At 40.7% G+C, this 21,271-nt stretch overlaps 32 non-coding genes across 32 annotated transcripts; all 32 read right to left on the minus strand.

Moving 5' to 3' along the window:
- Positions 1-224: 224 nt before the first annotated feature.
- trnak-cuu (transfer RNA lysine (anticodon CUU)) lies at positions 225-297 on the minus strand. Its single transcript has one exon. It is a non-coding gene; the product is annotated as a tRNA-Lys (tRNA).
- Positions 298-907: 610 nt separating this feature from the next.
- On the minus strand, positions 908-981 carry trnan-guu (transfer RNA asparagine (anticodon GUU)). The gene has a single exon. It is a non-coding gene; the product is annotated as a tRNA-Asn (tRNA).
- A 418-nt stretch (positions 982-1,399) lies between these two features.
- Positions 1,400-1,472, minus strand: trnak-cuu (transfer RNA lysine (anticodon CUU)). Its single transcript has one exon. It is a non-coding gene; the product is annotated as a tRNA-Lys (tRNA).
- A 610-nt stretch (positions 1,473-2,082) lies between these two features.
- Positions 2,083-2,156, minus strand: trnan-guu (transfer RNA asparagine (anticodon GUU)). Its single transcript has one exon. It is a non-coding gene; the product is annotated as a tRNA-Asn (tRNA).
- A 418-nt stretch (positions 2,157-2,574) lies between these two features.
- trnak-cuu (transfer RNA lysine (anticodon CUU)) lies at positions 2,575-2,647 on the minus strand. The gene has a single exon. It is a non-coding gene; the product is annotated as a tRNA-Lys (tRNA).
- A 608-nt stretch (positions 2,648-3,255) lies between these two features.
- Positions 3,256-3,329, minus strand: trnan-guu (transfer RNA asparagine (anticodon GUU)). Its single transcript has one exon. It is a non-coding gene; the product is annotated as a tRNA-Asn (tRNA).
- Positions 3,330-3,747: 418 nt separating this feature from the next.
- Positions 3,748-3,820, minus strand: trnak-cuu (transfer RNA lysine (anticodon CUU)). The gene has a single exon. It is a non-coding gene; the product is annotated as a tRNA-Lys (tRNA).
- An 846-nt stretch (positions 3,821-4,666) lies between these two features.
- trnak-cuu (transfer RNA lysine (anticodon CUU)) lies at positions 4,667-4,739 on the minus strand. Its single transcript has one exon. It is a non-coding gene; the product is annotated as a tRNA-Lys (tRNA).
- Positions 4,740-5,347: 608 nt separating this feature from the next.
- Positions 5,348-5,421, minus strand: trnan-guu (transfer RNA asparagine (anticodon GUU)). The gene has a single exon. It is a non-coding gene; the product is annotated as a tRNA-Asn (tRNA).
- Positions 5,422-5,839: 418 nt separating this feature from the next.
- Positions 5,840-5,912, minus strand: trnak-cuu (transfer RNA lysine (anticodon CUU)). Its single transcript has one exon. It is a non-coding gene; the product is annotated as a tRNA-Lys (tRNA).
- Positions 5,913-6,756: 844 nt separating this feature from the next.
- trnak-cuu (transfer RNA lysine (anticodon CUU)) lies at positions 6,757-6,829 on the minus strand. The gene has a single exon. It is a non-coding gene; the product is annotated as a tRNA-Lys (tRNA).
- Positions 6,830-7,437: 608 nt separating this feature from the next.
- trnan-guu (transfer RNA asparagine (anticodon GUU)) lies at positions 7,438-7,511 on the minus strand. Its single transcript has one exon. It is a non-coding gene; the product is annotated as a tRNA-Asn (tRNA).
- Positions 7,512-7,929: 418 nt separating this feature from the next.
- trnak-cuu (transfer RNA lysine (anticodon CUU)) lies at positions 7,930-8,002 on the minus strand. Its single transcript has one exon. It is a non-coding gene; the product is annotated as a tRNA-Lys (tRNA).
- An 846-nt stretch (positions 8,003-8,848) lies between these two features.
- Positions 8,849-8,921, minus strand: trnak-cuu (transfer RNA lysine (anticodon CUU)). The gene has a single exon. It is a non-coding gene; the product is annotated as a tRNA-Lys (tRNA).
- Positions 8,922-9,529: 608 nt separating this feature from the next.
- Positions 9,530-9,603, minus strand: trnan-guu (transfer RNA asparagine (anticodon GUU)). Its single transcript has one exon. It is a non-coding gene; the product is annotated as a tRNA-Asn (tRNA).
- A 418-nt stretch (positions 9,604-10,021) lies between these two features.
- Positions 10,022-10,094, minus strand: trnak-cuu (transfer RNA lysine (anticodon CUU)). The gene has a single exon. It is a non-coding gene; the product is annotated as a tRNA-Lys (tRNA).
- Positions 10,095-10,704: 610 nt separating this feature from the next.
- trnan-guu (transfer RNA asparagine (anticodon GUU)) lies at positions 10,705-10,778 on the minus strand. Its single transcript has one exon. It is a non-coding gene; the product is annotated as a tRNA-Asn (tRNA).
- Positions 10,779-11,196: 418 nt separating this feature from the next.
- trnak-cuu (transfer RNA lysine (anticodon CUU)) lies at positions 11,197-11,269 on the minus strand. Its single transcript has one exon. It is a non-coding gene; the product is annotated as a tRNA-Lys (tRNA).
- A 608-nt stretch (positions 11,270-11,877) lies between these two features.
- trnak-uuu (transfer RNA lysine (anticodon UUU)) lies at positions 11,878-11,951 on the minus strand. The gene has a single exon. It is a non-coding gene; the product is annotated as a tRNA-Lys (tRNA).
- A 418-nt stretch (positions 11,952-12,369) lies between these two features.
- On the minus strand, positions 12,370-12,442 carry trnak-cuu (transfer RNA lysine (anticodon CUU)). The gene has a single exon. It is a non-coding gene; the product is annotated as a tRNA-Lys (tRNA).
- An 846-nt stretch (positions 12,443-13,288) lies between these two features.
- trnak-cuu (transfer RNA lysine (anticodon CUU)) lies at positions 13,289-13,361 on the minus strand. Its single transcript has one exon. It is a non-coding gene; the product is annotated as a tRNA-Lys (tRNA).
- Positions 13,362-13,969: 608 nt separating this feature from the next.
- trnan-guu (transfer RNA asparagine (anticodon GUU)) lies at positions 13,970-14,043 on the minus strand. The gene has a single exon. It is a non-coding gene; the product is annotated as a tRNA-Asn (tRNA).
- Positions 14,044-14,461: 418 nt separating this feature from the next.
- On the minus strand, positions 14,462-14,534 carry trnak-cuu (transfer RNA lysine (anticodon CUU)). The gene has a single exon. It is a non-coding gene; the product is annotated as a tRNA-Lys (tRNA).
- A 610-nt stretch (positions 14,535-15,144) lies between these two features.
- Positions 15,145-15,218, minus strand: trnan-guu (transfer RNA asparagine (anticodon GUU)). Its single transcript has one exon. It is a non-coding gene; the product is annotated as a tRNA-Asn (tRNA).
- A 418-nt stretch (positions 15,219-15,636) lies between these two features.
- On the minus strand, positions 15,637-15,709 carry trnak-cuu (transfer RNA lysine (anticodon CUU)). The gene has a single exon. It is a non-coding gene; the product is annotated as a tRNA-Lys (tRNA).
- Positions 15,710-16,555: 846 nt separating this feature from the next.
- trnak-cuu (transfer RNA lysine (anticodon CUU)) lies at positions 16,556-16,628 on the minus strand. The gene has a single exon. It is a non-coding gene; the product is annotated as a tRNA-Lys (tRNA).
- Positions 16,629-17,236: 608 nt separating this feature from the next.
- On the minus strand, positions 17,237-17,310 carry trnan-guu (transfer RNA asparagine (anticodon GUU)). The gene has a single exon. It is a non-coding gene; the product is annotated as a tRNA-Asn (tRNA).
- A 418-nt stretch (positions 17,311-17,728) lies between these two features.
- trnak-cuu (transfer RNA lysine (anticodon CUU)) lies at positions 17,729-17,801 on the minus strand. The gene has a single exon. It is a non-coding gene; the product is annotated as a tRNA-Lys (tRNA).
- Positions 17,802-18,411: 610 nt separating this feature from the next.
- trnan-guu (transfer RNA asparagine (anticodon GUU)) lies at positions 18,412-18,485 on the minus strand. Its single transcript has one exon. It is a non-coding gene; the product is annotated as a tRNA-Asn (tRNA).
- A 418-nt stretch (positions 18,486-18,903) lies between these two features.
- trnak-cuu (transfer RNA lysine (anticodon CUU)) lies at positions 18,904-18,976 on the minus strand. Its single transcript has one exon. It is a non-coding gene; the product is annotated as a tRNA-Lys (tRNA).
- An 846-nt stretch (positions 18,977-19,822) lies between these two features.
- Positions 19,823-19,895, minus strand: trnak-cuu (transfer RNA lysine (anticodon CUU)). Its single transcript has one exon. It is a non-coding gene; the product is annotated as a tRNA-Lys (tRNA).
- An 844-nt stretch (positions 19,896-20,739) lies between these two features.
- Positions 20,740-20,812, minus strand: trnak-cuu (transfer RNA lysine (anticodon CUU)). Its single transcript has one exon. It is a non-coding gene; the product is annotated as a tRNA-Lys (tRNA).
- Between the last annotated feature and the right edge of the window lie 459 nt (positions 20,813-21,271).

Consider the following 21,271-nt stretch of genomic DNA (forward strand, 5'->3'; position numbering starts at 1 on the left):
GCCCTTTGAAATTATCAAGACTTTTATGGTTTGCCGCCACAATCCTTAGTTGCAACTTATTTTCAAACTTTCTAGCTGACTCCATAGCAATGCAAAATGTTGTGGCTGAAACACGCAACCTGCTGACCGGCTGACATTTAGTGTGGCTCTATGATCGAACAGAACCAAGAACTACTAATTTTACTTTTTTGTTCCATCAGATGGGCTAAGTTAAAAGTATATAGCACCCAACGTGGGGCTCGAACCCACGACCCTGAGATTAAGAGTCTCATGCTCTACCGACTGAGCTAGCCAGGCATACGAATAACAATACCAGACAACATTTAAAAAAAAAAAAACACAGACAAAAATCCCTCTGCGTTAAATCTCCTCTACAATGATGTCTTCAAATTTTGATAGAAAGTAGCCGTGTTTCATTCCCCAATGATAAATCACATATGATTTAAATTCTTGGGTCCCCTCCCTCTCAGTCCCCCCTGAATAATCTCCTTTCAACCCTTAAACTCATCTCTGAGTGTATGTAATCTCCTGGGTTCTGGAAAGGGGACATGGGGGGAGCTGTCCTCTCACTTTGGCCCCCTTAAATGTTGTGTTGGCAAAAAAAATATAGCAAAATATGGCTTTCAAGAAAAAAACGATTTGGATGTTATGATCGTCAGACAAGGTGAAATGGATAATATCTAATCTCCTAAATACTTCCACTTTCTAGAAAGCACTTTAACCAGATAGCTCTTCTTTCAGACAGTCCGTACTCAAGTCAGCAGGAGTACATGGTTAGAAGGGAAATGACAGAGTAGTTCTATCTTGATGAACTGCTTCTACTCTTGGAAACAAAGTCGATGTTTTCGCCTAACAAAGGTTACTGGTTTGGGCTAATGGACATCCTGGTGGTCAGTTAAAATCAGCTCGTCCCTGGGTGGGCTTGAACCACCAACCTTTCGATTAACAGTCGAACGCGCTAACCAATTGCGCCACAGAGACCAATGAACATATTCACATGTGTTGTAAAAATGCGAACATGTCTGCATGTCAGCTATGGCAAAGTTCGCAACAAATGAATCTCACTCAACCATTGAAACAGTCAATGGCAATGAGATTGTATTATACCCTGGTATGCTAGAATACCATCTAAGGAGAATAGCCATGCTTTCAAAGTCATGTTATATTGCTTATTGGCCCTTTGAAATTATCAAGACTTTTATGGTTTGCCGCCACAATCCTTAGTTCCAACTTATTTTCAAACTTTCTAGCTGACTCCATAGCAATGCAAAATGTTGTGGCTCAAACACGCAACCTGCTGACCGGCTGACATTTAGTGTGGCTCTATGATCGAACAGAACCAAGAACTACTCATTTTACTTTTTTGTTCCATCAGATGGGCTAAGTTAAAAGTATATAGCGCCCAACGTGGGGCTCGAACCCACGACCCTGAGATTAAGAGTCTCATGCTCTACCGACTGAGCTGGCCGGGCATACAAATGACAATACCAGACAACATTTAAAAAAAAGAAAACACGGACAAAAATCCCTCTGCGTTAAATCTCCTCTACAATGATGTCTTCAAATTTTGATAGAAAGTAGCCGTATTTCATTCCCCAATGATAAATCACATATGATTTAAATTCTTGTGTCCCCTCCCTCTCAGTCCCCCCCGAATAATCTCCTTTCAACCCTTAAACTCATCTCTGAGTGTATGTAATCTCCTGGGTTCTGGAAAGGGGACATGGGGGGAGCTGTCCTCTCACTTTGGCCCCCTTAAATGTTATGTTGGCAAAAAAAATATAGCAAAATATGGCTTTCAAGAAAAAAACAATTTGGATGTTATGATCGTAAGACAAGGTGAAATGGATAATATCTAATCTCCTAAATACTTCCACTTTCTAGAAAGCACTTTAACCAGATAGCTCTTCTTTCAGACAGTCCGTACTCAAGTCAGCAGGAGTACATGGTTAGAAGGGAAATTACAGAGTAGTTCTATCTTGATGAACTGCTTCTACTCTTGGAAACAAAGTCGATGTTTTCGCCTAACAAAGGTTACTGGTTTGGGCTAATGGTCATCCTGGTGGTCAGTTAAAATCAGCTCGTCCCTGGGTGGGCTTGAACCACCAACCTTTCGATCAACAGTCGAACGCGCTAACCAATTGCGCCACAGAGACCAATGAACATATTCACATGTGTTGTAAAAATGCGAACATGTCTGCATGTCAGCTATGGCAAAGTTCGCAACAAATGAATCTCACTCAACCATTGAAACAGTCAATGGCAATGAGATTGTATTATACCCTGGTATGCTAGAATACCATCTAAGGAGAATAGCCATGCTTTCAAAGTCATGTTATATAGCTTATTGGCCCTTTGAAATTATCAAGACTTTTATGGTTTGCCGCAACAATCCTTAGTTGCAACTTATTTTCAAACTTTCTAGCTGACTCCATAGCAATGCAAAATGTTGTGGCTCAAACACGCAACCTGCTGACCGGCTGACATTTAGTGTGGCTCTATGATCGAACAGAACCAAGAACTACTCATTTTACTTTTTTGTTCCATCAGATGGGCTAGGTTAAAAGTATATAGCGCCCAACGTGGGGCTCGAACCCACGACCCTGAGATTAAGAGTCTCATGCTCTACCGACTGAGCTAGCCGGACATATTAAAACAATACCAGACACCATTAAAAAAAAAAAAACACAGACAAAACACCCACTGCGATAAATCTCCTCTACAATGATGTCTTCACATTTTGATAGAAAGTAGCCGTATTTCATTCCCCAATGATAAATCACATATGATTTAAATTCTTGGGTCCCCTTCCTCTCAGTCCCCCCTGAATAATCTCCTTTCAACCCTTAAACTCATCTCTGAGTGTATGTAATCTCCTGGGTTCTGGAAAGGGGACATGGGGGGAGCTGTCCTCTCACTTTGGCCCCCTTAAATGTTGTGTTGGCAAAAAAAATATAGCAAAATATGGCTTTCAAGAAAAAAACGATTTGGATGTTATGATCGTAAGACAAGGTGAAATGGATAATATCTAATCTCCTAAATACTTCCACTTTCTAGAAAGCACTTTAACCAGATAGCTCTTCTTTCAGACAGTCCGTACTCAAGTCAGCAGGAGTACATGGTTAGAAGGGAAATGACAGAGTAGTTCTATCTTGATGAACTGCTTCTACTCTTGGAAACAAAGTCGATGTTTTCGCCTAACAAAGGTTACTGGTTTGGGCTAATGGACATCCTGGTGGTCAGTTAAAATCAGCTCGTCCCTGGGTGGGCTTGAACCACCAACCTTTCGATTAACAGTCGAACGCGCTAACCAATTGCGCCACAGAGACCAATGAACATATTCACATGTGTTGTAAAAATGCGAACATGTCTGCATGTCAGCTATGGCAAAGTTCGCAACAAATGAATCTCACTCAACCATTGAAACAGTCAATGGCAATGAGATTGTATTATACCCTGGTATGCTAGAATACCATCTAAGGAGAATAGCCATGCTTTCAAAGTCATGTTATATTGCTTATTGGCCCTTTGAAATTATCAAGACTTTTATGGTTTGCCGCCACAATCCTTAGTTGCAACTTATTTTCAAACTTTCTAGCTGACTCCATAGCAATGCAAAATGTTGTGGCTCAAACACGCAACCTGCTGACCGGCTGACATTTAGTGTGGCTCTATGATCGAACAGAACCAAGAACTACTCATTTTACTTTTTTGTTCCATCAGATGGGCTAAGTTAAAAGTATATAGCGCCCAACGTGGGGCTCGAACCCACGACCCTGAGATTAAGAGTCTCATGCTCTACCGACTGAGCTAGCCGGGCATACAAATGACAATACCAGACAACATTTAAAAAAAAGAAAACACGGACAAAAATCCCTCTGCGTTAAATCTCCTCTACAATGATGTCTTCAAATTTTGATAGAAAGTAGCCGTATTTCATTCCCCAATGATAAATCACATATGATTTAAATTCTTGTGTCCCCTCCCTCTCAGTCCCCCCCGAATAATCTCCTTTCAACCCTTAAACTCATCTCTGAGTGTATGTAATCTCCTGGGTTCTGGAAAGGGGACATGGGGGGAGCTGTCCTCTCACTTTGGCCCCCTTAAATGTTATGTTGGCAAAAAAAATATAGCAAAATATGGCTTTCAAGAAAAAAACAATTTGGATGTTATGATCGTAAGACAAGGTGAAATGGATAATATCTAATCTCCTAAATACTTCCACTTTCTAGAAAGCACTTTAACCAGATAGCTCTGTCCTCTCACTTTGGCCCCCTTAAATGTTGTGTTGGCAACAAATGAATCTCAAAGTTCGCAACAAATGAATCTCACTCAACCATTGAAACAGTCAATGGCAATGAGATTGTATTATACCCTGGTATGCTAGAAAACCATCTAAGGAGAATAGCCATGCTTTCAAAGTCATGTTATATAGCTTATTGGCCCTTTGAAATTATCAAGACTTTTATGGTTTGCCGCAACAATCCTTAGTTGCAACTTATTTTCAAACTTTCTAGCTGACTCCATAGCAATGCAAAATGTTGTGGCTCAAACACGCAACCTGCTGACCGGCTGACATTTAGTGTGGCTCTATGATCGAACAGAACCAAGAACTACTCATTTTACTTTTTTGTTCCATCAGATGGGCTAGGTTAAAAGTATATAGCGCCCAACGTGGGGCTCGAACCCACGACCCTGAGATTAAGAGTCTCATGCTCTACCGACTGAGCTAGCCGGGCATATTAAAACAATACCAGACACCATTAAAAAAAAAAAAACACAGACAAAACACCCACTGCGATAAATCTCCTCTACAATGATGTCTTCACATTTTGATAGAAAGTAGCCGTATTTCATTCCCCAATGATAAATCACATATGATTTAAATTCTTGTGTCCCCTCCCTCTCAGTCCCCCCCGAATAATCTCCTTTCAACCCTTAAACTCATCTCTGAGTGTATGTAATCTCCTGGGTCCTGGAAAGGGGACATGGGGGGAGCTGTCCTCTCACTTTGGCCCCCTTAAATGTTATGTTGGCAAAAAAAATATAGCAAAATATGGCTTTCAAGAAAAAAACAATTTGGATGTTATGATCGTAAGACAAGGTGAAATGGATAATATCTAATCTCCTAAATACTTCCACTTTCTAGAAAGCACTTTAACCAGATAGCTCTTCTTTCAGACAGTCCGTACTCAAGTCAGCAGGAGTACATGGTTAGAAGGGAAATTACAGAGTAGTTCTATCTTGATGAACTGCTTCTACTCTTGGAAACAAAGTCGATGTTTTCGCCTAACAAAGGTTACTGGTTTGGGCTAATGGTCATCCTGGTGGTCAGTTAAAATCAGCTCGTCCCTGGGTGGGCTTGAACCACCAACCTTTCGATCAACAGTCGAACGCGCTAACCAATTGCGCCACAGAGACCAATGAACATATTCACATGTGTTGTAAAAATGCGAACATGTCTGCATGTCAGCTATGGCAAAGTTCGCAACAAATGAATCTCACTCAACCATTGAAACAGTCAATGGCAATGAGATTGTATTATACCCTGGTATGCTAGAATACCATCTACGGAGAATAGCAATGCTTTCAAAGTCATGTTTTGTTGCTTATTGGCCCTTTGAAATTATCAAGACTTTTATGGTTTGCCGCCACAATCCTTAGTTGCAACTTATTTTCAAACTTTCTAGCTGACTCCATAGCAATGCAAAATGTTGTGGCTCAAACACGCAACCTGCTGACCGGCTGACATTTAGTGTGGCTCTATGATCGAACAGAACCAAGAACTACTCATTTTACTTTTTTGTTCCATCAGATGGGCTAGGTTAAAAGTATATGGCGCCCAACGTGGGGCTCGAACCCACGACCCTGAGATTAAGAGTCTCATGCTCTACCGACTGAGCTAGCCGGGCATATTAAAACAATACCAGACACCATTAAAAAAAAAAAAACACAGACAAAACACCCACTGCGATAAATCTCCTCTACAATGATGTCTTCACATTTTGATAGAAAGTAGCCGTATTTCATTCCCCAATGATAAATCACATATGATTTAAATTCTTGGGTCCCCTCCCTCTCAGTCCCCCCTGAATAATCTCCTTTCAACCCTTAAACTCATCTCTGAGTGTATGTAATCTCCTGGGTTCTGGAAAGGGGACATGGGGGGAGCTGTCCTCTCACTTTGGCCCCCTTAAATGTTGTGTTGGCAAAAAAAATATAGCAAAATATGGCTTTCAAGAAAAAAACGATTTGGATGTTATGATCGTAAGACAAGGTGAAATGGATAATATCTAATCTCCTAAATACTTCCACTTTCTAGAAAGCACTTTAACCAGATAGCTCTGTCCTCTCACTTTGGCCCCCTTAAATGTTGTGTTGGCAACAAATGAATCTCAAAGTTCGCAACAAATGAATCTCACTCAACCATTGAAACAGTCAATGGCAATGAGATTGTATTATACCCTGGTATGCTAGAATACCATCTAAGGAGAATAGCCATGCTTTCAAAGTCATGTTATATAGCTTATTGGCCCTTTGAAATTATCAAGACTTTTATGGTTTGCCGCAACAATCCTTAGTTGCAACTTATTTTCAAACTTTCTAGCTGACTCCATAGCAATGCAAAATGTTGTGGCTCAAACACGCAACCTGCTGACCGGCTGACATTTAGTGTGGCTCTATGATCGAACAGAACCAAGAACTACTCATTTTACTTTTTTGTTCCATCAGATGGGCTAGGTTAAAAGTATATAGCGCCCAACGTGGGGCTCGAACCCACGACCCTGAGATTAAGAGTCTCATGCTCTACCGACTGAGCTAGCCGGACATATTAAAACAATACCAGACACCATTAAAAAAAAAAAAACACAGACAAAACACCCACTGCGATAAATCTCCTCTACAATGATGTCTTCACATTTTGATAGAAAGTAGCCGTATTTCATTCCCCAATGATAAATCACATATGATTTAAATTCTTGGGTCCCCTTCCTCTCAGTCCCCCCTGAATAATCTCCTTTCAACCCTTAAACTCATCTCTGAGTGTATGTAATCTCCTGGGTTCTGGAAAGGGGACATGGGGGGAGCTGTCCTCTCACTTTGGCCCCCTTAAATGTTGTGTTGGCAAAAAAAATATAGCAAAATATGGCTTTCAAGAAAAAAACGATTTGGATGTTATGATCGTAAGACAAGGTGAAATGGATAATATCTAATCTCCTAAATACTTCCACTTTCTAGAAAGCACTTTAACCAGATAGCTCTTCTTTCAGACAGTCCGTACTCAAGTCAGCAGGAGTACATGGTTAGAAGGGAAATGACAGAGTAGTTCTATCTTGATGAACTGCTTCTACTCTTGGAAACAAAGTCGATGTTTTCGCCTAACAAAGGTTACTGGTTTGGGCTAATGGACATCCTGGTGGTCAGTTAAAATCAGCTCGTCCCTGGGTGGGCTTGAACCACCAACCTTTCGATTAACAGTCGAACGCGCTAACCAATTGCGCCACAGAGACCAATGAACATATTCACATGTGTTGTAAAAATGCGAACATGTCTGCATGTCAGCTATGGCAAAGTTCGCAACAAATGAATCTCACTCAACCATTGAAACAGTCAATGGCAATGAGATTGTATTATACCCTGGTATGCTAGAATACCATCTAAGGAGAATAGCCATGCTTTCAAAGTCATGTTATATTGCTTATTGGCCCTTTGAAATTATCAAGACTTTTATGGTTTGCCGCCACAATCCTTAGTTGCAACTTATTTTCAAACTTTCTAGCTGACTCCATAGCAATGCAAAATGTTGTGGCTCAAACACGCAACCTGCTGACCGGCTGACATTTAGTGTGGCTCTATGATCGAACAGAACCAAGAACTACTCATTTTACTTTTTTGTTCCATCAGATGGGCTAAGTTAAAAGTATATAGCGCCCAACGTGGGGCTCGAACCCACGACCCTGAGATTAAGAGTCTCATGCTCTACCGACTGAGCTAGCCGGGCATACAAATGACAATACCAGACAACATTTAAAAAAAAGAAAACACGGACAAAAATCCCTCTGCGTTAAATCTCCTCTACAATGATGTCTTCAAATTTTGATAGAAAATAGCCGTATTTCATTCCCCAATGATAAATCACATATGATTTAAATTCTTGTGTCCCCTCCCTCTCAGTCCCCCCCGAATAATCTCCTTTCAACCCTTAAACTCATCTCTGAGTGTATGTAATCTCCTGGGTTCTGGAAAGGGGACATGGGGGGAGCTGTCCTCTCACTTTGGCCCCCTTAAATGTTATGTTGGCAAAAAAAATATAGCAAAATATGGCTTTCAAGAAAAAAACAATTTGGATGTTATGATCGTAAGACAAGGTGAAATGGATAATATCTAATCTCCTAAATACTTCCACTTTCTAGAAAGCACTTTAACCAGATAGCTCTGTCCTCTCACTTTGGCCCCCTTAAATGTTGTGTTGGCAACAAATGAATCTCAAAGTTCGCAACAAATGAATCTCACTCAACCATTGAAACAGTCAATGGCAATGAGATTGTATTATACCCTGGTATGCTAGAAAACCATCTAAGGAGAATAGCCATGCTTTCAAAGTCATGTTATATAGCTTATTGGCCCTTTGAAATTATCAAGACTTTTATGGTTTGCCGCAACAATCCTTAGTTGCAACTTATTTTCAAACTTTCTAGCTGACTCCATAGCAATGCAAAATGTTGTGGCTCAAACACGCAACCTGCTGACCGGCTGACATTTAGTGTGGCTCTATGATCGAACAGAACCAAGAACTACTCATTTTACTTTTTTGTTCCATCAGATGGGCTAGGTTAAAAGTATATAGCGCCCAACGTGGGGCTCGAACCCACGACCCTGAGATTAAGAGTCTCATGCTCTACCGACTGAGCTAGCCGGGCATATTAAAACAATACCAGACACCATTAAAAAAAAAAAAACACAGACAAAACACCCACTGCGATAAATCTCCTCTACAATGATGTCTTCACATTTTGATAGAAAGTAGCCGTATTTCATTCCCCAATGATAAATCACATATGATTTAAATTCTTGGGTCCCCTCCCTCTCAGTCCCCCCTGAATAATCTCCTTTCAACCCTTGAACTCATCTCTGAGTGTATGTAATCTCCTGGGTTCTGGAAAGGGGACATGGGGGGAGCTGTCCTCTCACTTTGGCCCCCTTAAATGTTGTGTTGGCAAAAAAAATATGGCAAAATATGGCTTTCAAGAAAAAAACGATTTGGATGTTATGATCGTAAGACAAGGTGAAATGGATAATATCTAATCTCCTAAATACTTCCACTTTCTAGAAAGCACTTTAACCAGATAGCTCTTCTTTCAGACAGTCCGTACTCAAGTCAGCAGGAGTACATGGTTAGAAGGGAAATTACAGAGTAGTTCTATCTTGATGAACTGCTTCTACTCTTGGAAACAAAGTCGATGTTTTCGCCTAACAAAGGTTACTGGTTTGGGCTAATAGTCATCCTGGTGGTCAGTTAAAATCAGCTCGTCCCTGGGTGGGCTTGAACCACCAACCTTTCGATCAACAGTCGAACGCGCTAACCAATTGCGCCACAGAGACCAATGAACATATTCACATGTGTTGTAAAAATGCGAACATGTCTGCATGTCAGCTATGGCAAAGTTCGCAACAAATGAATCTCACTCAACCATTGAAACAGTCAATGGCAATGAGATTGTATTATACCCTGGTATGCTAGAATACCATCTACGGAGAATAGCCATGCTTTCAAAGTCATGTTTTGTTGCTTATTGGCCCTTTGAAATTATCAAGACTTTTATGGTTTGCCGCCACAATCCTTAGTTGCAACTTATTTTCAAACTTTCTAGCTGACTCCATAGCAATGCAAAATGTTGTGGCTCAAACACGCAACCTGCTGACCGGCTGACATTTAGTGTGGCTCTATGATCGAACAGAACCAAGAACTACTCATTTTACTTTTTTGTTCCATCAGATGGGCTAGGTTAAAAGTATATAGCGCCCAACGTGGGGCTCAAACCCACGACCCTGAGATTAAGAGTCTCATGCTCTACCGACTGAGCTAGCCGGGCATATAAATGACAATACCAGACAACATTTAAAAAAAAGAAAACACGGACAAAACACCCACTGCGATAAATCTCCTCTACAATGATGTCTTCACATTTTGATAGAAAGTAGCCGTATTTCATTCCCCAATGATAAATCACATATGATTTAAATTCTTGGGTCCCCTCCCTCTCAGTCCCCCCTGAATAATCTCCTTTCAACCCTTAAACTCATCTCTGAGTGTATGTAATCTCCTGGGTTCTGGAAAGGGGACATGGGGGGAGCTGTCCTCTCACTTTGGCCCCCTTAAATGTTGTGTTGGCAAAAAAAATATGGCAAAATATGGCTTTCAAGAAAAAAACGATTTGGATGTTATGATCGTAAGACAAGGTGAAATGGATAATATCTAATCTCCTAAATACTTCCACTTTCTAGAAAGCACTTTAACCAGATAGCTCTTCTTTCAGACAGTCCGTACTCAAGTCAGCAGGAGTACATGGTTAGAAGGGAAATTACAGAGTAGTTCTATCTTGATGAACTGCTTCTACTCTTGGAAACAAAGTCGATGTTTTCGCCTAACAAAGGTTACTGGTTTGGGCTAATGGACATCCTGGTGGTCAGTTAAAATCAGCTCGTCCCTGGGTGGGCTTGAACCACCAACCTTTCGATTAACAGTCGAACGCGCTAACCAATTGCGCCACAGAGACCAATGAACATATTCACATGTGTTGTAAAAATGCGAACATGTCTGCATGTCAGCTATGGCAAAGTTCGCAACAAATGAATCTCACTCAACCATTGAAACAGTCAATGGCAATGAGATTGTATTATACCCTGGTATGCTAGAATACCATCTAAGGAGAATAGCCATGCTTTCAAAGTCATGTTATATTGCTTATTGGCCCTTTGAAATTATCAAGACTTTTATGGTTTGCCGCCACAATCCTTAGTTGCAACTTATTTTCAAACTTTCTAGCTGACTCCATAGCAATGCAAAATGTTGTGGCTCAAACACGCAACCTGCTGACCGGCTGACATTTAGTGTGGCTCTATGATCGAACAGAACCAAGAACTACTCATTTTACTTTTTTGTTCCATCAGATGGGCTAAGTTAAAAGTATATAGCGCCCAACGTGGGGCTCGAACCCACGACCCTGAGATTAAGAGTCTCATGCTCTACCGACTGAGCTAGCCGGGCATATTGAAACAATACCAGACACCATTAAAAAAAAAAAAACACAGACAAAACACCCACTGCGATAAATCTCCTCTACAATGATGTCTTCACATTTTGATAGAAAGTAGCCGTATTTCATTCCCCAATGATAAATCACATATGATTTAAATTCTTGGGTCCCCTCCCTCTCAGTCCCCCCTGAATAATCTCCTTTCAACCCTTAAACTCATCTCTGAGTGTATGTAATCTCCTGGGTTCTGGAAAGGGGACATGGGGGGAGCTGTCCTCTCACTTTGGCCCCCTTAAATGTTGTGTTGGCAAAAAAAATATAGCAAAATATGGCTTTCAAGAAAAAAACGATTTGGATGTTATGATCGTAAGACAAGGTGAAATGGATAATATCTAATCTCCTAAATACTTCCACTTTCTAGAAAGCACTTTAACCAGATAGCTCTTCTTTCAGACAGTCCGTACTCAAGTCAGCAGGAGTACATGGTTAGAAGGGAAATGACAGAGTAGTTCTATCTTGATGAACTGCTTCTACTCTTGGAAACAAAGTCGATGTTTTCGCCTAACAAAGGTTACTGGTTTGGGCTAATGGACATCCTGGTGGTCAGTTAAAATCAGCTCGTCCCTGGGTGGGCTTGAACCACCAACCTTTCGATTAAAAGTCGAACGCGCTAACCAATTGCGCCACAGAGACCAATGAACATATTCACATGTGTTGTAAAAATGCGAACATGTCTGCATGTCAGCTATGGCAAAGTTCGCAACAAATGAATCTCACTCAACCATTGAAACAGTCAATGGCAATGAGATTGTATTATACCCTGGTATGCTAGAATACCATCTAAGGAGAATAGCCATGCTTTCAAAGTCATGTTATATTGCTTATTGGCCCTTTGAAATTATCAAGACTTTTATGGTTTGCCGCCACAATCCTTAGTTGCAACTTATTTTCAAACTTTCTAGCTGACTCCATAGCAATGCAAAATGTTGTGGCTCAAACACGCAACCTGCTGACCGGCTGACATTTAGTGTGGCTCTATGATCGAACAGAACCAAGAACTACTCATTTTACTTTTTTGTTCCATCAGATGGGCTAAGTTAAAAGTATATAGCGCCCAACGTGGGGCTCGAACCCACGACCCTGAGATTAAGAGTCTCATGCTCTACCGACTGAGCTAGCCGGGCATACAAATGACAATACCAGACAACATTTAAAAAAAAGAAAACACGGACAAAAATCCCTCTGCGTTAAATCTCCTCTACAATGATGTCTTCAAATTTTGATAGAAAGTAGCCGTATTTCATTCCCCAATGATAAATCACATATGATTTAAATTCTTGGGTCCCCTCCCTCTCAGTCCCCCCCGAATAATCTCCTTTCAACCCTTAAACTCATCTCTGAGTGTATGTAATCTCCTGGGTTCTGGAAAGGGGACATGGGGGGAGCTGTCCTCTCACTTTGGCCCCCTTAAATGTTGTGTTGGCAAAAAAAATATAGCAAAATATGGCTTTCAAGAAAAAAACGATTTGGATGTTATGATCGTAAAACAAGGTGAAATGGATAATATCTAATCTCCTAAATACTTCCACTTTCTAGAAAGCACTTTAACCAGATAGCTCTGTCCTCTCACTTTGGCCCCCTTAAATGTTGTGTTGGCAACAAATGAATCTCAAAGTTCGCAACAAATGAATCTCACTCAACCATTGAAACAGTCAATGGCAATGAGATTGTATTATACCCTGGTATGCTAGAATACCATCTAAGGAGAATAGCCATGCTTTCAAAGTCATGTTATATAGCTTATTGGCCCTTTGAAATTATCAAGACTTTTATGGTTTGCCGCCACAATCCTTAGTTGCAACTTATTTTCAAACTTTCTAGCTGACTCCATAGCAATGCAAAATGTTGTGGCTCAAACACGCAACCTGCTGACCGGCTGACATTTAGTGTGGCTCTATGATCGAACAGAACCAAGAACTACTCATTTTACTTTTTTGTTCCATCAGATGGGCTAGGTTAAAAGTATATAGCGCCCAACGTGGGGCTCGAACCCACGACCCTGAGATTAAGAGTCTCATGCTCTACCGACTGAGCTAGCCGAGCATATTAAAACAATACCAGACACCATTAAAAAAAAAAAAACACAGACAAAACACCCACTGCGATAAATCTCCTCTACAATGATGTCTTCACATTTTGATAGAAAGTAGCCGTATTTCATTCCCCAATGATAAATCACATATGATTTAAATTCTTGGGTCCCCTCCCTCTCAGTCCCCCCTGAATAATCTCCTTTCAACCCTTAAACTCATCTCTGAGTGTATGTAATCTCCTGGGTTCTGGAAAGGGGACATGGGGGGAGCTGTCCTCTCACTTTGGCCCCCTTAAATGTTGTGTTGGCAAAAAAAATATGGCAAAATATGGCTTTCAAGAAAAAAACGATTTGGATGTTATGATCGTAAGACAAGGTGAAATGGATAATATCTAATCTCCTAAATACTTCCACTTTCTAGAAAGCACTTTAACCAGATAGCTCTTCTTTCAGACAGTCCGTACTCAAGTCAGCAGGAGTACATGGTTAGAAGGGAAATTACAGAGTAGTTCTATCTTGATGAACTGCTTCTACTCTTGGAAACAAAGTCGATGTTTTCGCCTAACAAAGGTTACTGGTTTGGGCTAATGGACATCCTGGTGGTCAGTTAAAATCAGCTCGTCCATGGGTGGGCTTGAACCACCAACCTTTCGATTAACAGTCGAACGCGCTAACCAATTGCGCCACAGAGACCAATGAACATATTCACATGTGTTGTAAAAATGAGAACATGTCTGCATGTCAGCTATGGCAAAGTTCGCAACAACTGAATCTCACTCAACCATTGAAACAGTCAATGGCAATGAGATTGTATTATACCCTGGTATGCTAGAATACCATCTAAGGAGAATAGCCATGCTTTCAAAGTCATGTTATATTGCTTATTGGCCCTTTGAAATTATCAAGACTTTTATGGTTTGCCGCCACAATCCTTAGTTGCAACTTATTTTCAAACTTTCTAGCTGACTCCATAGCAATGCAAAATGTTGTGGCTCAAACACGCAACCTGCTGACCGGCTGACATTTAGTGTGGCTCTATGATCGAACAGAACCAAGAACTACTCATTTTACTTTTTTGTTCCATCAGATGGGCTAAGTTAAAAGTATATAGCGCCCAACGTGGGGCTCGAACCCACGACCCTGAGATTAAGAGTCTCATGCTCTACCGACTGAGCTAGCCGGGCATATAAATGACAATACCAGACAACATTTAAAAAAAAGAAAACACGGACAAAAATCCCTCTGCGTTAAATCTCCTCTACAATGATGTCTTCAAATTTTGATAGAAAGTAGCCGTATTTCATTCCCCAATGATAAATCACATATGATTTAAATTCTTGGGTCCCCTCCCTCTCAGTCCCCCCCGAATAATCTCCTTTCAACCCTTAAACTCATCTCTGAGTGTATGTAATCTCCTGGGTTCTGGAAAGGGGACATGGGGGGAGCTGTCCTCTCACTTTGGCCCCCTTAAATGTTGTGTTGGCAAAAAAAATATAGCAAAATATGGCTTTCAAGAAAAAAACGATTTGGATGTTATGATCGTAAGACAAGGTGAAATGGATAATATCTAATCTCCTAAATACTTCCACTTTCTAGAAAGCACTTTAACCAGATAGCTCTTCTTTCAGACAGTCCGTACTCAAGTCAGCAGGAGTACATGGTTAGAAGGGAAATTACAGAGTAGTTCTATCTTGATGAACTGCTTCTACTCTTGGAAACAAAGTCGATGTTTTCGCCTAACAAAGGTTACTGGTTTGGGCTAATGGACATCCTGGTGGTCAGTAAAAATCAGCTCGTCCCTGGGTGGGCTTGAACCACCAACCTTTCGATTAACAGTCGAACGCGCTAACCAATTGCGCCACAGAGACCAATGAACATATTCACATGTGTTGTAAAAATGCGAACATGTCTGCATGTCAGCTATGGCAAAGTTCGCAACAAATGAATCTCACTCAACCATTGAAACAGTCAATGGCAATGAGATTGTATTATACCCTGGTATGCTAGAATACCATCTAAGGAGAATAGCCATGCTTTCAAAGTCATGTTATATTGCTTATTGGCCCTTTGAAATTATCAAGACTTTTATGGTTTGCCGCCACAATCCTTAGTTGCAACTTATTTTCAAACTTTCTAGCTGACTCCATAGCAATGCAAAATGTTGTGGCTCAAACACGCAACCTGCTGACCGGCTGACATTTAGTGTGGCTCTATGATCGAACAGAACCAAGAACTACTCATTTTACTTTTTTGTTCCATCAGATGGGCTAAGTTAAAAGTATATAGCGCCCAACGTGGGGCTCGAACCCACGACCCTGAGATTAAGAGTCTCATGCTCTACCGACTGAGCTAGCCGGGCATACAAATGACAATACCAGACAACATTTAAAAAAAAGAAAACACGGACAAAAATCCCTCTGCGTTAAATCTCCTCTACAATGATGTCTTCAAATTTTGATAGAAAGTAGCCGTATTTCATTCCCCAATGATAAATCACATATGATTTAAATTCTTGGGTCCCCTCCCTCTCAGTCCCCCCCGAATAATCTCCTTTCAACCCTTAAACTCATCTCTGAGTGTATGTAATCTCCTGGGTTCTGGAAAGGGGACATGGGGGGAGCTGTCCTCTCACTTTGGCCCCCTTAAATGTTGTGTTGGCAAAAAAAATATAGCAAAATATGGCTTTCAAGAAAAAAACGATTTGGATGTTATGATCGTAAGACAAGGTGAAATGGATAATATCTAATCTCCTAAATACTTCCACTTTCTAGAAAGCACTTTAACCAGATAGCTCTGTCCTCTCACTTTGGCCCCCTTAAATGTTGTGTTGGCAACAAATGAATCTCAAAGTTCGCAACAAATGAATCTCACTCAACCATTGAAACAGTCAATGGCAATGAGATTGTATTATACCCTGGTATGCTAGAATACCATCTAAGGAGAATAGCCATGCTTTCAAAGTCATGTTATATAGCTTATTGGCCCTTTGAAATTATCAAGACTTTTATGGTTTGCCGCAACAATCCTTAGTTGCAACTTATTTTCAAACTTTCTAGCTGACTCCATAGCAATGCAAAATGTTGTGGCTCAAACACGCAACCTGCTGACCGGCTGACATTTAGTGTGGCTCTATGATCGAACAGAACCAAGAACTACTCATTTTACTTTTTTGTTCCATCAGATGGGCTAGGTTAAAAGTATATAGCGCCCAACGTGGGGCTCGAACCCACGACCCTGAGATTAAGAGTCTCATGCTCTACCGACTGAGCTAGCCGGGCATATTAAAACAATACCAGACACCATTAAAAAAAAAAAAACACAGACAAAACACCCACTGCGATAAATCTCCTCTACAATGATGTCTTCACATTTTGATAGAAAGTAGCCGTATTTCATTCCCCAATGATAAATCACATATGATTTAAATTCTTGGGTCCCCTCCCTCTCAGTCCCCCCTGAATAATCTCCTTTCAACCCTTAAACTCATCTCTGAGTGTATGTAATCTCCTGGGTTCTGGAAAGGGGACATGGGGGGAGCTGTCCTCTCACTTTGGCCCCCTTAAATGTTGTGTTGGCAAAAAAAATATGGCAAAATATGGCTTTCAAGAAAAAAACGATTTGGATGTTATGATCGTAAGACAAGGTGAAATGGATAATATCTAATCTCCTAAATACTTCCACTTTCTAGAAAGCACTTTAACCAGATAGCTCTTCTTTCAGACAGTCCGTACTCAAGTCAGCAGGAGTACATGGTTAGAAGGGAAATTACAGAGTAGTTCTATCTTGATGAACTGCTTCTACTCTTGGAAACAAAGTCGATGTTTTCGCCTAACAAAGGTTACTGGTTTGGGCTAATGGACATCCTGGTGGTCAGTTAAAATCAGCTCGTCCATGGGTGGGCTTGAACCACCAACCTTTCGATTAACAGTCGAACGCGCTAACCAATTGCGCCACAGAGACCAATGAACATATTCACATGTGTTGTAAAAATGAGAACATGTCTGCATGTCAGCTATGGCAAAGTTCGCAACAAATGAATCTCACTCAACCATTGAAACAGTCAATGGCAATGAGATTGTATTATACCCTGGTATGCTAGAATACCATCTAAGGAGAATAGCCATGCTTTCAAAGTCATGTTATATTGCTTATTGGCCCTTTGAAATTATCAAGACTTTTATGGTTTGCCGCCACAATCCTTAGTTGCAACTTATTTTCAAACTTTCTAGCTGACTCCATAGCAATGCAAAATGTTGTGGCTCAAACACGCAACCTGCTGACCGGCTGACATTTAGTGTGGCTCTATGATCGAACAGAACCAAGAACTACTCATTTTACTTTTTTGTTCCATCAGATGGGCTAAGTTAAAAGTATATAGCGCCCAACGTGGGGCTCGAACCCACGACCCTGAGATTAAGAGTCTCATGCTCTACCGACTGAGCTAGCCGGGCATATAAATGACAATACCAGACAACATTTAAAAAAAAGAAAACACGGACAAAAATCCCTCTGCGTTAAATCTCCTCTACAATGATGTCTTCAAATTTTGATAGAAAGTAGCCGTATTTCATTCCCCAATGATAAATCACATATGATTTAAATTCTTGGGTCCCCTCCCTCTCAGTCCCCCCCGAATAATCTCCTTTCAACCCTTAAACTCATCTCTGAGTGTATGTAATCTCCTGGGTTCTGGAAAGGGGACATGGGGGGAGCTGTCCTCTCACTTTGGCCCCCTTAAATGTTGTGTTGGCAAAAAAAATATAGCAAAATATGGCTTTCAAGAAAAAAACGATTTGGATGTTATGATCGTAAGACAAGGTGAAATGGATAATATCTAATCTCCTAAATACTTCCACTTTCTAGAAAGCACTTTAACCAGATAGCTCTTCTTTCAGACAGTCCGTACTCAAGTCAGCAGGAGTACATGGTTAGAAGGGAAATTACAGAGTAGTTCTATCTTGATGAACTGCTTCTACTCTTGGAAACAAAGTCGATGTTTTCGCCTAACAAAGGTTACTGGTTTGGGCTAATGGACATCCTGGTGGTCAGTAAAAATCAGCTCGTCCCTGGGTGGGCTTGAACCACCAACCTTTCGATTAACAGTCGAACGCGCTAACCAATTGCGCCACAGAGACCAATGAACATATTCACATGTGTTGTAAAAATGCGAACATGTCTGCATGTCAGCTATGGCAAAGTTCGCAACAAATGAATCTCACTCAACCATTGAAACAGTCAATGGCAATGAGATTGTATTATACCCTGGTATGCTAGAATACCATCTAAGGAGAATAGCCATGCTTTCAAAGTCATGTTATATTGCTTATTGGCCCTTTGAAATTATCAAGACTTTTATGGTTTGCCGCCACAATCCTTAGTTGCAACTTATTTTCAAACTTTCTAGCTGACTCCATAGCAATGCAAAATGTTGTGGCTCAAACACGCAACCTGCTGACCGGCTGACATTTAGTGTGGCTCTATGATCGAACAGAACCAAGAACTACTCATTTTACTTTTTTGTTCCATCAGATGGGCTAAGTTAAAAGTATATAGCGCCCAACGTGGGGCTCGAACCCACGACCCTGAGATTAAGAGTCTCATGCTCTACCGACTGAGCTAGCCGGGCATACAAATGACAATACCAGACAACATTTAAAAAAAAGAAAACACGGACAAAAATCCCTCTGCGTTAAATCTCCTCTACAATGATGTCTTCACATTTTGATAGAAAGTAGCCGTATTTCATTCCCCAATGATAAATCACATATGATTTAAATTCTTGGGTCCCCTCCCTCTCAGTCCCCCCTGAATAATCTCCTTTCAACCCTTAAACTCATCTCTGAGTGTATGTAATCTCCTGGGTTCTGGAAAGGGGACATGGGGGGAGCTGTCCTCTCACTTTGGCCCCCTTAAATGTTGTGTTGGCAAAAAAAATATAGCAAAATATGGCTTTCAAGAAAAAAACGATTTGGATGTTATGATCGTAAGACAAGGTGAAATGGATAATATCTAATCTCCTAAATACTTCCACTTTCTAGAAAGCACTTTAACCAGATAGCTCTGTCCTCTCACTTTGGCCCCCTTAAATGTTGTGTTGGCAACAAATGAATCTCAAAGTTCGCAACAAATGAATCTCACTCAACCATTGAAACAGTCAATGGCAATGAGATTGTATTATACCCTGGTATGCTAGAATACCATCTAAGGAGAATAGCCATGCTTTCAAAGTCATGTTATATAGCTTATTGGCCCTTTGAAATTATCAAGACTTTTATGGTTTGCCGCAACAATCCTTAGTTGCAACTTATTTTCAAACTTTCTAGCTGACTCCATAGCAATGCAAAATGTTGTGGCTCAAACATGCAACCTGCTGACCGGCTGACATTTACTGTGGCTCTATGATCGAACAGAACCAAGAACTACTCATTTTACTTTTTTGTTCCATCAGATGGGCTAGGTTAAAAGTATATAGCGCCCAACGTGGGGCTCGAACCCACGACCCTGAGATTAAGAGTCTCATGCTCTACCGACTGAGCTAGCCGGGCATATTAAAACAATACCAGACACCATTAAAAAAAAAAAAACACAGACAAAACACCCACTGCGATAAATCTCCTCTACAATGATGTCTTCACATTTTGATAGAAAGTAGCCGTATTTCATTCCCCAATGATAAATCACATATGATTTAAATTCTTGGGTCCCCTCCCTCTCAGTCCCCCCTGAATAATCTCCTTTCAACCCTTGAACTCATCTCTGAGTGTATGTAATCTCCTGGGTTCTGGAAAGGGGACATGGGGGGAGCTGTCCTCTCACTTTGGCCCCCTTAAATGTTGTGTGGGCAAAAAAAATATAGCAAAATATGGCTTTCAAGAAAAAAACGATTTGGATGTTATGATCGTAAGACAAGGTGAAATGGATAATATCGAATCTCCTAAATACTTCCACTTTCTAGAAAGCACTTTAACCAGATAGCTCTGTCCTCTCACTTTGGCCCCCTTAAATGTTGTGTTGGCAACAAATGAATCTCAAAGTTCGCAACAAATGAATCTCACTCAACCATTGAAACAGTCAATGGCAATGAGATTGTATTATACCCTGGTATGCTAGAATACCATCTAAGGAGAATAGCCATGCTTTCAAAGTCATGTTATATAGCTTATTGGCCCTTTGAAATTATCAAGACTTTTATGGTTTGCCGCAACAATCCTTAGTTGCAACTTATTTTCAAACTTTCTAGCTGACTCCATAGCAATGCAAAATGTTGTGGCTCAAACACGCAACCTGCTGACCGGCTGACATTTAGTGTGGCTCTATGATCGAACAGAACCAAGAACTACTCATTTTACTTTTTTGTTCCATCAGATGGGCTAGGTTAAAAGTATATAGCGCCCAACGTGGGGCTCGAACCCACGACCCTGAGATTAAGAGTCTCATGCTCTACCGACTGAGCTAGCCGGGCATATTAAAACAATACCAGACACCATTAAAAAAAAAAAAACACAGACAAAACACCCACTGCGATAAATCTCCTCTGCAATGATGTCTTCACATTTTGATAGAAAGTAGCCGTATTTCATTCCCCAATGATAAATCACATATGATTTAAATTCTTGGGTCCCCTCCCTCTCAGTCCCCCCTGAATAATCTCCTTTCAACCCTTGAACTCATCTCTGAGTGTATGTAATCTCCTGGGTTCTGGAAAGGGGACATGGGGGGAGCTGTCCTCTCACTTTGGCCCCCTTAAATGTTGTGTTGGCAAAAAAAATATGGCAAAATATGGCTTTCAAGAAAAAAACGATTTGGATGTTATGATCGTAAGACAAGGTGAAATGGATAATATCTAATCTCCTAAATACTTCCACTTTCTAGAAAGCACTTTAACCAGATAGCTCTTCTTTCAGACAGTCCGTACTCAAGT

The sequence above is a fragment of the Gadus morhua genome, chromosome 17, assembly GCF_902167405.1.
Source record: "Gadus morhua chromosome 17, gadMor3.0, whole genome shotgun sequence".
NCBI lineage: Eukaryota > Metazoa > Chordata > Actinopteri > Gadiformes > Gadidae > Gadus > Gadus morhua.